Source organism: Dermochelys coriacea, chromosome 25 (genome assembly GCF_009764565.3).
Source record: "Dermochelys coriacea isolate rDerCor1 chromosome 25, rDerCor1.pri.v4, whole genome shotgun sequence".
Classification (NCBI taxonomy): Eukaryota; Metazoa; Chordata; order Testudines; family Dermochelyidae; genus Dermochelys; species Dermochelys coriacea.
Window position 1 is genome coordinate 16,097,901 of NC_050092.1, and position 12,821 is coordinate 16,110,721.

General features: G+C 41.6%; 1 protein-coding gene and 1 long non-coding RNA gene across 2 annotated transcripts in view; one reads left to right on the top strand and one right to left on the bottom strand.

The window, feature by feature from the left end:
- The window catches only part of MED26 (mediator complex subunit 26), a 58,047-nt gene that overhangs the window by 9,286 nt on the left and 35,940 nt on the right, over nt 1-12,821 (top strand). The window lies entirely within an intron of this gene.
- Nucleotides 485-9,727, bottom strand: LOC122457494. The gene is made up of 3 exons (XR_006277051.1): nt 6,390-9,727; nt 5,180-5,835; nt 485-2,471 (listed from the first exon to the last, which is right to left on the bottom strand). It is a non-coding gene; the product is annotated as an uncharacterized LOC122457494 (long non-coding RNA).

Below are 12,821 nucleotides of genomic sequence, written 5' to 3' on the forward strand. Positions count from 1 at the left end.
TCATGACCCCATTCTCTCATGCATTGTGAAATCTGTCCATAGGTATCATAATTCCTACGGCTGGAGTGCAGCTGGGACTGGACAGCCGCCTCTCCCCAAATGCTGATGAGGTCCAGCAGCTCGGCATTCTGCAAGCGGGGGATCCTCTGGTGCATGGAGCAGGCATGGTCGTCTGGAAATATGTGCTGAGACCACAGCATGCATCACCGAGCAAACACGAAGGGGACTTTCAAAATTCCCAAGGAATTTAAGGGGTGGGGCTCACAGTTGGTCACCTGAGGGCAGAGCAGTAGAGTTCAAACTGATGACCGGAGAGGCGAGAACAGGCATTTTGGGACACCTCCCAGAGGCTGGTTGCAGCGCTGTAATCGACCAGGGTGTCTACACTGGCACTGCGGCACAGTAGCCCCAGCGCAGAAAGCTGTACAGCTCTTGTTGGCATGGTTCTTTTACAGCATACACCGCAGAAAGCTGCGTTACTGCGTAGAAACTTGCCAGTGTACACGAGGCCTATCTTTTAAACTATTTCCCCTTTGCTGGCCTCTTATGAGACCCCAGAGAAATGATGGATTCCTAGTACTAAAATGAGTAAATGCATAACATTCACTCCCTGAGTTTAAACTCTAGAAATGAATTAGTAAAACAGGGTGTTTGACTTAGAGGATTCAGTGTTGTTGCTGTTACCATCTCTGTCATTAGTTCAAATCTGATCTGGATTGACAGTAAGTATCTTATGGGTGTTTACTCACCATGTGAAATGACTTGGTTGTAAGTCAAGATGCCATGGAGACCATATGATAGTTGGCATCACTGCTTAGACTCCCAGAACGGACCCGAATTATTAGTAAAAGATTAAGGCTACCTGTATTGGCTTGGGGAGTTCCCTCCAGTTGGTGTTTGAGTTGTGCAGCTAAGCTTCCATGGCTCTGGGTTTATAGCATCTCACCAATATGAAATTCACTTAGGGTGATCAGATAGCAAATGTGAAAAATTGGGATGAGAGTGGTGAGGGGTAATAGGTGCCTATATAAGAAGAAGCCCAAAATATTGGGACTGTCCCTATAAAATTGGGACCTCAGGTCACCCTAAATTCACTCTTTTTACTTTAAAAAAAAATGTAGTAAAAGCATAATGGGAGAGCGTTTTCTCCCTTAATTTTCTAAGCAATAGAAGGGAAAGAGGACAGTGCCCCCTCGCTTCCCTTCTTAGTGACTTTTTTAGGTGCAGGAAAGTGTCTCAAGTGCGAATGAAGGTAAAAAACTTGACATTTGCTTTGGCTTTATCCTTTCCTTTAAGGAACTAAGTGTATTTAGTTCAAGGATGCTGCCTGAGTATATAGAAGCTAGTGTATAATTTACTACTTACGATGAATTAAACTTACAACTTAGTTTTCTGTTTCAAATAACTTGAAATTCTAAATTATACTTTGAATGCAAAAGTAGCTGACAAGGTTTTACCTGTCACCTGCCTTGTCTCTCTAAGGTTTTACCTGCCTTACTGCGTGCTTATGGAGGGGCTGCTGAGTAGGAGGAATAATAAGGTGGTCTTTTTAGAGTTTGAATCAGCACATCAAAATCTGGGTTGCAGAGGAGGATTTGGTGCACTGATGTATGTCCACTGTAGTTGGTCGCATCTGAAACAACTTAATTTTCAAAGCCACTTTAATAAATGGGGAGGATTGCATTTGATACTTTAATATTTTTAATAGCTGGACTGAGCTAATTGGAGTTGCTTTCTGTTAAGTCACGTGGGTCAAGTGAGAACGTTAGCATAGTGGGTCGACTGGCTTCATGCCTGTGAAAGGGTGTAGTGGGTCAGCTGGCTTCAGCCCCACAGTTGTGGTGGTCATTTCTGTTCAGAATAGCTTGTTGAATTTTTGCAGCTCTGTTGTCTTGCTTCCACTGTTTCCGAAAGGTGCCTGTAATTGGCACAGTAATACTTGCATGGGTACCAGGTTGTAACTAATATGAGCTAGTACTATCCAGAAACATCCTCCTTGATAGTCTCAAACATATTATGGCACATAGAATTATAGAATCTCAGGGTTGGAAGGGACCTCAGGAGGCCATCTAGTCCAACCCCCTGCTCAAAGCAGGACCAATCCCCAATTTTTGCCCCAGATCCCTAAATGGCCCCCTTAATCACAACCCTGGATTTAGCAGGCCAATGCTCAAACCACTGAGCTATACCTCCCCCCCAAATATATCAATACAGTACATTTTCTGAGGCCATATTGGATGAAGCTCAGACTGGAAAAATGGCACAATGGTATCAGCTATCTTGTATATGTTTATGGTTCTTTGATAGGAAAAATAGAACTTCCTCCATTTTCCCACTGAGGCCTTATGGTGGTCCATTGGTGCAGAGACCATGTCGCTTGTGGCAGGACATAATCTCACAGGGCTGGGGTTAGTAGCCATCCTTCAATCAGGTTAGGGTTGGGGCTGAGGCTGCTGAAGGAAGTCTGGGTGCTGTCAAAAAAGTGAGATGTATGTTGGAGGTCAAAGCAATGGTGTGGTTCAACTGCCCCTTCAACATCTGCTTTCCCCAGGCCCCAGATGAGGAAGAGGAGGTGGTGATGGTATCACTTGCTTTTAGCCACCTCCCCCTCGCCCCCCCCCCCGGTGTTCAGTGGGGAGGGGAGGTAACTTATTCAAGGTATGTCTTCACTACTGAATTAACTCAAATGTTCTATGCTTGTTTTTCTTGAGTGAGCCTAGCTTGAGTGAGAGTGCCCACACTGCTAAATAGCACTCAAGATGCTGTGTCCACATTGGTGCTGCACTCACTCATGTCTGGCACTAAAACTATTAATTCTTTCCCAGTGAATTGTGGGAGAACATGTATGTGTTCTGGGCATATGGGAGGAATTTTGCAAAGGCATTGGAGGTAGTAAGTTCTTTGGGGCAGGGCCTGTCTTTTTGTAATGTTTGTAACTTAGACCAGGATTTCCCTGTCCTAGGTATCACTAGGGCTTCTAGGCACGATGGCAATACAAATAATAAAAAGAAAAGGAGTACTTGTGGCACCTTAGAGACTAACAAATTTATTAGAGCATAAGCTTTCGTGAGCTACATGCATCCGATGAAGTGAGCTGTAGCTCACGAAAGCTTATGCTCTAATAAATTTGTTAGTCTCTAAGGTGCCACAAGTACTCCTTTTCTTTTTGCGAATACAGACTAACACGGCTGCTACTCTGAAATACAAATAATGAACTAGTGTCAGTCAAGTGGAGCTAGCCTGTATCCACAATGCAGAATGCTCATGTTAGCAGCTGACAATTCTAGCTTTAGCCTCTGCTCACTGATGGGCCAACCAATTTAAATTAAAAGCACCACCACAGTTGAGGGGGGGATGTGTGTGTGTGATTCAAACTGAGTTGACTTTGCAATGAAGGCAAGATGTCCACTGATGCTCTCTGCAGTGCCTCAGGGAGATTTGTTTTCCCTTTGTTTTTAAATGATTCCCTAATCTAAACTACCCATCTCTCACCCATTCAGAAAGATGGTTAACAACAAAATTCAGCAATGAATAAATTAACACTCTCCATAACAAGGACCCATAGTGAGAAATCAGCATCCTGGCTGCTCTTGAGAATCCTTGAGACAAGGAAGGCATATAGAAGGAAATTGCTATCAAAGTACCCTGAAACGTTATAGTCACTGTATCACCAGAGGGGTCACTAGAACAAAAACAACTTGATGCAGACGGTCTGGAATAAAACCTTAAAACCTTAAACCTTAAATATAAAAAGAAAAAATAGTGAAGAGGATTTTTGTGTAAAACAGATTCTTACAGAGGAAGCAGGGTATCTGGAAAGTAAAATGCTTAGTATCATTTGTATGAAAGTCAAGGGACTGAACACTTATCAAGATCATAAAAATCTATTCCACTCATTTATAGAAAGAGCCAATACTGGAAAAACAATTGGAAAAAACTGCAGTAACACAAACTTGGTAAACAATAAAGATTCACAGCCAGGTACTTATGTTCCACCTTCAGGCCTTGCAGAGACTTGTATAATGCTCATAGTCTGACATAGAGTATGCCAGTACATGGCTTTCTTCACCACCTCCAAGGGCTGTGATATGACCAGCAGCTCTTTCATCTCCATCCAAGAGGTCTTCCCTGATGCATCTCTGCGCTGCCTGTCTTTTACTAGTTTCAGAGTAGCAGCCGTGTTAGTCTGTATTCGCAAAAAGAAAAGAAGTACTTGTGGCACCTTAGAGACTAACAAATTTATTTGAGCATAAGCTTTCGTGAGCTACAGCATCTGATGAAGTGAGCTGTAGCTCCCGAAAGTTTATGCTCAAATAAATTTGTTAGTCTCTAAGGTGCTACAAGTACTTCTTTTCTTCTTGTCTTTTACCAGGACATCCTCAGGAGCTGGAAGCTATTTTCAGCAACGGGGTCTGTAGTGGTCATAGAGAGGAAGATATTGCTGAATCCCTGCAACACAAACCACATCTTTCTAAAACTGTACTGAAATCTGCATTTAAATTATATTTAAGATTTGCTAAATGTCAGATGATGGAATCCTCAGTGAGTGAACTGTAGAGGACAGGTTGCATGATTTTGCAAGGCTTATGCATCTTAGTGGATACTTCAAAGACTTACTTGCATATTTTGTAGAAAAATATTGTGTTATCATGTGATTAAAGGTTTCAGAGTAGCAGCCGTGTTAGTCTGTATTCGCAAAAAGAAAAGGAGTACTTGTCGCACCTTAGAGACTAACAAATTTATTAGAGCGTAAGCTTTCGTGAGCTACAGCTCACTTCATTGGATGCATTTCGGAATGCATCCGATGAAGTGAGCTGTAGCTCACGAAAGCTTACGCTCTAATAAATTTGTTAGTCTCTAAGGTGCCACAAGTACTCCTTTTCTTCATGTGATTAAGACTATATTAATGTGAGGGGGCTGAGTTGAGGATGCATGGGCAATCTTAATCCTGGCATTTTCTAACTTAAGAATGCTCTACTTTGCAACCTTACCATTCTTTTAATGTATTTTTTATGTAATCTATATATACTATCTATTTGTCAATGTTAACATTAATTCAGAAGCATTTTCTTTAGGGCATAGTTATTCAGCAATATCAGATTTGAAAATGATGGGGCGCTTAGACATATTGTAGTAAGGTGATAAGTGGAAACCTCATTTTTTGTGTGCTATAACTCACTTTCCTGTTACCCTTTCTTGTCGTGTCATTGTCCTTCTCTTCTCTTCTGTTTCCCCCTCCGCCATTTCTTTTCATCCTTTTTTTCATCTTTGTTATGATATGATGAACTCTTTGCGATAGAGACTGTCTTCTTACTCTGTCTGCATAGCATCTGGTGCCCTGAATCTCAATTAGCATCTGTAGGCACTACAATACAAATAATAAAATCCTTATTGAATAAAGAAACATAATTGTACTTAACGTGAACCTGGTGTACTTGCATCTTTATTGTACTAGAAAATTGCTCATTTGAGGTAAAATCTATTTAATGCCCCAGTATTTCAGCAGTTTCTGTGGCATGGTTGTGACAGGAGAGTAATGCGTACTTAAAACTGGAGTAGTTGCTTGACTGGTTTTAGTCTCAGATTATTCAATTTTAACATGTACAAAACAGCTGGTGATAGAATTTTCCACTGAAGAGCCAGTGGATGCAAAATTTGATGCGTTTATATTTTGATCTCTGAAGAAGGTAGTGGTTGAAGACCAGTTTGTTCCAGCTGGTTCTTCTCACTGAGTTAGTTAGTATTGAAGGTCTAGTCCATAGCAGTGGCCTTTGTGAACTGAAACAAAAGTTTAGTAAGAAAAAGTTAAGCTATGAATTCTTTTGGGAAGTAATTCTGCTGGATTCAGAGTAGCAGCCGTGTTAATCTGTATTCACAAAAAGAAAAGGAGTACTTGTGGCACCTTAGAGACTAACAAATTTATTAGAGCATAAGCTTTCGTGAGCTACAGCTCACTTCATCGGATGCATGAAGTGAGCTGTAGCTCACAGAAGCTTATGCTCTAATAAATTTGTTAGTCTCTAAGGTGCCACAAGTACTCCTTTTCTTTTTGTGAATTCTGCTGGAATTAGCCTACCTTGCTTGTCACCATGAAAGGTTTCCCCCTCCCCCCCCTCTCCCCCCCCCCCCCCGCTGCTGGTGATGGCTTATCTTAAGTGATCACTCTCCTTACAGTGTGTATGATAAACCCATTGTTTCATGTTCTCTGTGTGTGTGTATATAAATCTCTCCTCTGTTTTTTCCACCAAATGCATCCGATGAAGTGAGCTGTAGCTCACGAAAGCTTATGCTCTAATAAATTTGTTAGTCTCTAAGGTGCCACAAGTACTCCTTTTCTTTTTGCGAATAGAGACTAACACGGTTGCTACTCTGAAACCTTTGGGAAGTACGATTCCCACATCTGACACTTAAATATCTGAACCCAGAAAATAGTTTAGGAATGTAAAGTTTCAGCTCTGAGTGTTTCTGATCCAGCACACGTTTTTTGCCACTTTCACCGAACGGGATTAAATGGTGTCACTTTGCATGCATCTTACATATTCTTGTGAAATAACTGCAAAACAAAATACTGTATTCCTTTAGAATCACTATTCTTCCGGTTAGTTGTACATATGTCCTATCTAGCAGATTTCGATTCTTCTCTTTATTTATATTCCATTTACAAGGGGTTTGTTCCAGGACTGTAGTAGGGGTATAAATCTATTTGCATAGTTTCCAGCAATAAGTTCAGTTCCATTTGATGTATTTTGTTTTAGGTTTTGTAGTGTTGAAGGTGCTCGAGTAAAATCTTTTTCCTGTATATGTTGTGGCTAATGCTTTTGTGGAACTCTTTTAGCATATTATGAAATCCATCTAGAATTAAAACTTGCAGAATATCATGGTTATATTGTAGGGCTAATTTCATTCCATTGATGAATGCAAGGTGTAAAATGGGGAAATTTTAATATTACTCCTAAAGTGGTGACATATTTTATTGTATCTTAAGTCCTCCTGATCTCACACTCAACATTGTTTATTTTTGTGTCATTTGCTGTAGGTAACACACAACATCATGTTAATTTAACTGCCTACAGTGAACAAACTTGACATGCAGTTCTAACCGCCATAAATAAACTCCATAACTTAGCAGTTGCTTGACCAGAGATCTTGTACAAGGTGCATAGCAGAGAGGTGCATGGCATTGTGGGAATATAAAATTCTGTGGGGTAATCACAGGTCAGGTGGGAACATGTTTATGTAAAAATATATTGGATGTTAAGGGTTTTGTCACATTTGGCTTTCTTTGTAGTCACTGTGCTAGATCTCTCAGTAATACTCGTATCTTGTCCCAATACCCTTGCTTAGGGAAAATGCAGTTTGACTCTCTCTCTTGTGAAGAGGATAGTGGAAAAGAAAATGGGTTTCTTGTTCTTTCAAATTAATTTAAAAATATACTTTTAGTTTGTATGGCTGTCCCTGCATACTTCATGTAAATAGGCTATTCTCACCTTAATGCTAGTAAAAGACATTCAGTCTTTTAAATTCTGACGTAATTGTTTTTTGAATTGGCATAATATTTAGTCCACAGACACAGCAGCTTTCAGGGGACTTGGGATCTGTTCCAAACTCTGCCACTGGTCTTAATGAGTGGATTTGGGCAAGTCACTTAACCTCCCTGTACCTCAGTTTCCCCATCTTGAAATGGGGATGATATTGACCTCCTTTGTAAAAATGATGGAAAGTGCTATATAAGAGCCACATGGTGGTGTTAGTTTCTTGATATTTCACGACATCAGGGACTTTCCAAAGTGGGAACTGTCACTACATGTTTGGCATTAGATTACACTGAACAGGTAATCTGATTTGAAATAATTGATTTTTTTTTAACTTGGTACACACCAAGCCCCAACTTTGAACGGTATATTTTTTTATTATTTTACATAATGCAGATCAGTATATAGAGCTCCTTTATGGCACTCTGTCCTGTTGTAATTGCATTGGATGACAGCTTTGCTGTAGTGAAACTTGCTGGTAAATAAAATAAATGATTCTGGTGGCTGTACACTGCTGAGGGGAATGGTTGGGTTTACAGCCCTCCAAGAAATGATATTTTTCTTGGCAAAGAGGTTGAGAGGAGAGCTCATTTTGTTCTCAAGAACCTGTTAATAGCCATGCTACTGAATGGCCTTGACAGTAGCTGGCTATCCATGGAATAATTGTGCTTACTTGTAGGGGAAGGAGAAATAACCCAAACCAGATGGAACAGTTTAAAATAATGAGGCACTATTTTGAGAAAACGAAGTACTTGAGTAGGTGAGATGCTGAGGAAGAAACAACCCATACTTCAGTGAGGATGAAAGCAACCTCTCAAAAAGGAGTGGGGCTGGGGGAAAGACTTTTAGCAAATATGTAGCTAGAATACAAGCTATAGAGCGCAAGCTGTCTTCTGTCAGGGATGGTCTAACTCTAGATCATACTTAGCTCTGCCTTGAGTGCAGGATCTGGATTAGAAGACCTCTCCAGGTCCCTTCCAGTCCTATGATTCTCCCACTGTAGTTCCATCTCCCACTCTGACTTGGCTCCTTGTGCTGCAGGGCAGGCAGCAACAGGCTCAAACAGTGTGTTGGTGAGTGGAGAGAGGGATTGTATCTGCAGCATGGTCAGGAGATTTTGACTGAGCAGCTTGGCCTAGTGGAGGTTACCTGAGGTTAGGGGAGTGGAGCAAGTCGGACTGGTGGCTGTATACAATGATCTATTTCCCTTTGCCTCCCAAATTATGCTCATAACTCTGAAGATCTTTCTAACCTTTAGTTGTTTTGGCAGATTTCAGAATAAATGCTCTGATTAATGTTAAAAGAACATTGATATCTGGGAAGGAATATATTTGATATACCCATTAAGAGCAGTGTAATTCATTTTTTCTAGAACTCTGGTTTATATCTTGACCCTATAATTTTGTAGTTGTCCCCTATTGAACAAGACTTTGTCATTTAGTTGGTATGTGTCAAGAGAACCTGCTACAGAAAGTGGCCAGATTCAACAACATGGGTATGCAATAAGATAATGTGGATTTAAGGTTTTTTCTTGGCCTTGTTATTCAATCTCCATTTCCTCACAGATGAGGTATAACTGAGTACCGTTAAATTCAAAGTCTTGTCCTTGCCTCCAAGGCTCTGTTTCTCATTGCTTGCCACTTTTCTTCTGAAGTTCTGTAGCCCACCTGTTTTGCTTCCTTTTTTAATTTCTAGTTAATCTATTTTAGGTACTTGTATATGGCTCCCTCACCATAGTATTGGAGTGTCTCATAATCTTTAATGTATTTATCCTTTCAAAACACCCCAGTGAGGCAGGACTATTATCCCCATTTTACAGATGAGGCACGGAGGCGAAGTGACTTGCCCAGGGTCACACAGGAAGTCTGGTGGAAGTCCTAAGCTAGCGTTATTACTGGACCATCTTTGAGAGAGACATTTTCCCACAAATGCTCCAGCAGTGACCCCCCTCTCTTATTCTAATGCACTAGATTTAACAGAGGAACTTTCCATTCTCTTTCTTTGTCTGATGCTCATTAGTGGAATGAGGGACATAAGTGACACAAGCCCACCACCAACTGTATTAAGAGATCACCAACTTATTGTAGAATAGGTCACTGAACTGCTATTAGATGGTAGTACCAGTAAATCAAACCAAGGACTTTGCAGTGAGAGTCAGTATCTTGCTACTGTTAAATCTCTTAACCGTGCAATTCCTAAGTACTGACAGGTTTCAGAGTAGCAGCCGTGTTAGTCTGTATTGGCAAAAAGAAAAGGAGTACTTGTGGCACCTTAGAGACTAACAAATTTATTTGAGCATAAGCTTTTGTGAGCTACAGCTCACTTCATCGGATGCATGAGTACTGTCATTAGTATGTAGACGCTTTATTGATACTTGTTTTTAATGTTGTTATGGGGCAGTTTGAAAATTGCCCTGCTACACACTGAAGCTTATGATACAGAATCGTATTGTTTGAGCATCATTGCCATTATTCATGTATCCTGTCTTAGTTGACATGCTGAAGATCTGAGATAACTTCTTACCATCTTAAAATTATTTTTTACAGTTGACTATCGATTAGTCACATTCAGTTCATTGCATTGCCACAAAATACCAGTTGAGGGAACTTGCACATGGTTTCCAGAGTGGTTTTTTTTAATGTCAAGCTATTTATACTCACATGCAAACATTTTGGTACTGTAGGAGAGTCAGACTTGTGGTGGATCCATATATTGCAAATCTGTATTGGAGGAGTCATTCAGTGCTTGGGCATGCTCTCTCACCAACAGAAGTTGGTCCAATAGAAGATACTACCTCACCCACCTTACCTCTTTCATGTCTCACTTATAAACAAATATCTCTTACCTCCCTCCAGACAAGAGGGTAGTTGTTTCTGAGGAGTAAGGGTAACAGGCCGGATCACTCTTTGAGATGCTAGGGCAGTGATCTTCACTATTTTTGAAGTGGGGGCCACTTTGGCAAAAAACCTCAATTGTGAGAGCCACATGGGATGGGGCAGAGAGGATTCAGAGTGTGGAAGGTGGCCCAGGGTAGGGCAGATGGTGGGGTGAGGGGTTCAGGGTGCAGGAGGGGGCTCATTACTGGGGCAGAGGGTTGGGATGGGGGGTGAGGGTTCTGGGGTGGGGCCAGGGTTTAGGAGTTTGGGGTGTAGGCAGGCTGCCCCTGGCTGCAGCTAGAGGACTCACCCCAGCCCTCTCCCTGTTGGCAGCAGCTAGCTCTGGGGGAAGGGACCATCTCTCTCCCTGCTGGCAGCAGGGAGCTCTAGCGCCGGGGGAGAGGCCTACAGCAGCCCTGCAAGCCCCAACTTGCTCCACTCCCCAGTTCCCACCTACCCCCTACCTCTCTCCTCTCCAGATCTCTGCTGCATGGCCCTTTAGGTTGATGAGCGCCGCCACTGGCTCACGGGCCTTGCAATGAAGAACGCTGTGATAGGGTGTCTGCAGTAGTATACATAAACTTCTTTCCTGTTACTTTGATGCCAATTTCATAGAGATTACAAGACTTCTGTAGTTCTTGTCATGTCATCATACTGCTTCCTGCTACATTTGTGTACATGTGATTTGCCTGTGATCATTGCACTCTGCCAGGTCACTGGAACAGCATTCACACTCAGACAGCTGGCATTGCAGGAGATGTTTCATATTTCGAGGTTATCTACCCAGTCATATATATTGGAGCCAGTAATGTAGCCCCACTTGATCATCAAGTCTCTTGAGATTTAACTATTCCTCGTCTTGTTCTTCTTAAGGAACTAATTTGAAAATAGAATATCCAAAAAGCAGCCAGATCTAATGGATAACTAGCTCTGTCAGGATAACCAGCTTTTTCATTTTCCACCGAATGCATCCGATGAAGTGAGCTGTAGCTCACGAAAGCTTATGCTCAAATAAATTTTAGTCTCTAAGGTGCCACAAGTACTCCTTTTCTTTTTTTCAGCTTTTTCATTGTGAGGGTTGAACTTGAGCAGTAGAGAAAAGGGACGATCTGGAATAGCCAAGCGTGTACTTAGACAAGTTAGCTCTCTGTGTGACTGCTTGCACGTTTTGCACCATTGGATATTGTGGACAGAAATAAGAACTCTACTACATCTAGATTAGGGATGTAAAATATTAAATGGTTAACTGATAAGTATTAGTCTTACTATTCATATATTGCAGTTAATGTGTAAAACAGATTGGTAAAATCATTTTGTGACAATACCTAACTTGCACATTAAAAACACTGTAGCAATACCTGGGGGGCGCTGGAGCTTGTCATGCTCTCGCAGCTTGGGGCACTGCTGGAGCAGCCTATGCCTGGCAGAGAGGGTACCGTTAGGGGCAGCCTGGCAACCCCCCTCCCCCGCTCTGCTTCTCCTGCAGCTCGCTGCAGCAGTGGGTCTGCCCGTGAATCACTGGATCTGCAAGAACAGTTGGATCTTTCCTGGCACTGCTGCTTTCCTGGAAGCAATCTGCTAAATTAGCTGCATTAGGCAGCATCTAGAAACTAGGAGAGCGAGGAGTGGGATCAGAGCAAGGCGCGAAATGCCCAGCCATGCGCACACAAACAATCCCCAGCATGCTCTGCTCCACCTCAGAGGAGAGAGAGCAGGATGTCTTCCCCCACCCCGACTGTGAACTTGTTAATGATTAAACGATTAACTGATATAATTTTAATAGTTGAAACAAGTACTTTTTAAAGCAATATTTACATCCCTAATCTAGGTGACATTAGTTGGACTCTTTGATACTTGTTCAAAGACATAACTCCAGTAGTTAAAGCTCAAATGGGCAACACTTGATAGAAATACAGTGAACTGCAAAAAAAGGACTGAATTAGATTCCTGAGAGAGCTTTAGAGAACTGTAGGAGCCATCAGATTCTTAAATGCAAGCTTACATAATTTTAAATCTCTGATTACTCCCTAGGGTTCATTAGGGTTAAGCAAATGATTCCAAAATGATTCTCTCTAGTTGGTGTTTCTAACTCATTCTCATACACAGCCTGGCTAACAGAGTCTAGCTTTGCTTTTGTTGTAGTGGCGGCAGAAAATGACTGAACTGTCAGTGATTTCTTTGCTGATCAGATGAAATTGAATGCTGTCACTTTGGGATATTTTGCTCTCAACAGTGCTTGTCAGCTATCAACTGTTGAAGCTGGAGAAGGGATTCAAACGGATTGCAGTTACTCATGGTAGTGATTCCCATAATGAGACTTAACTATAGACTTCTGATAGACAGAATACACACACAGGACAAGTAATTTCCTTTTACTGTAAAGAGCACTAAGACCATGGCAAATCGAAATCAA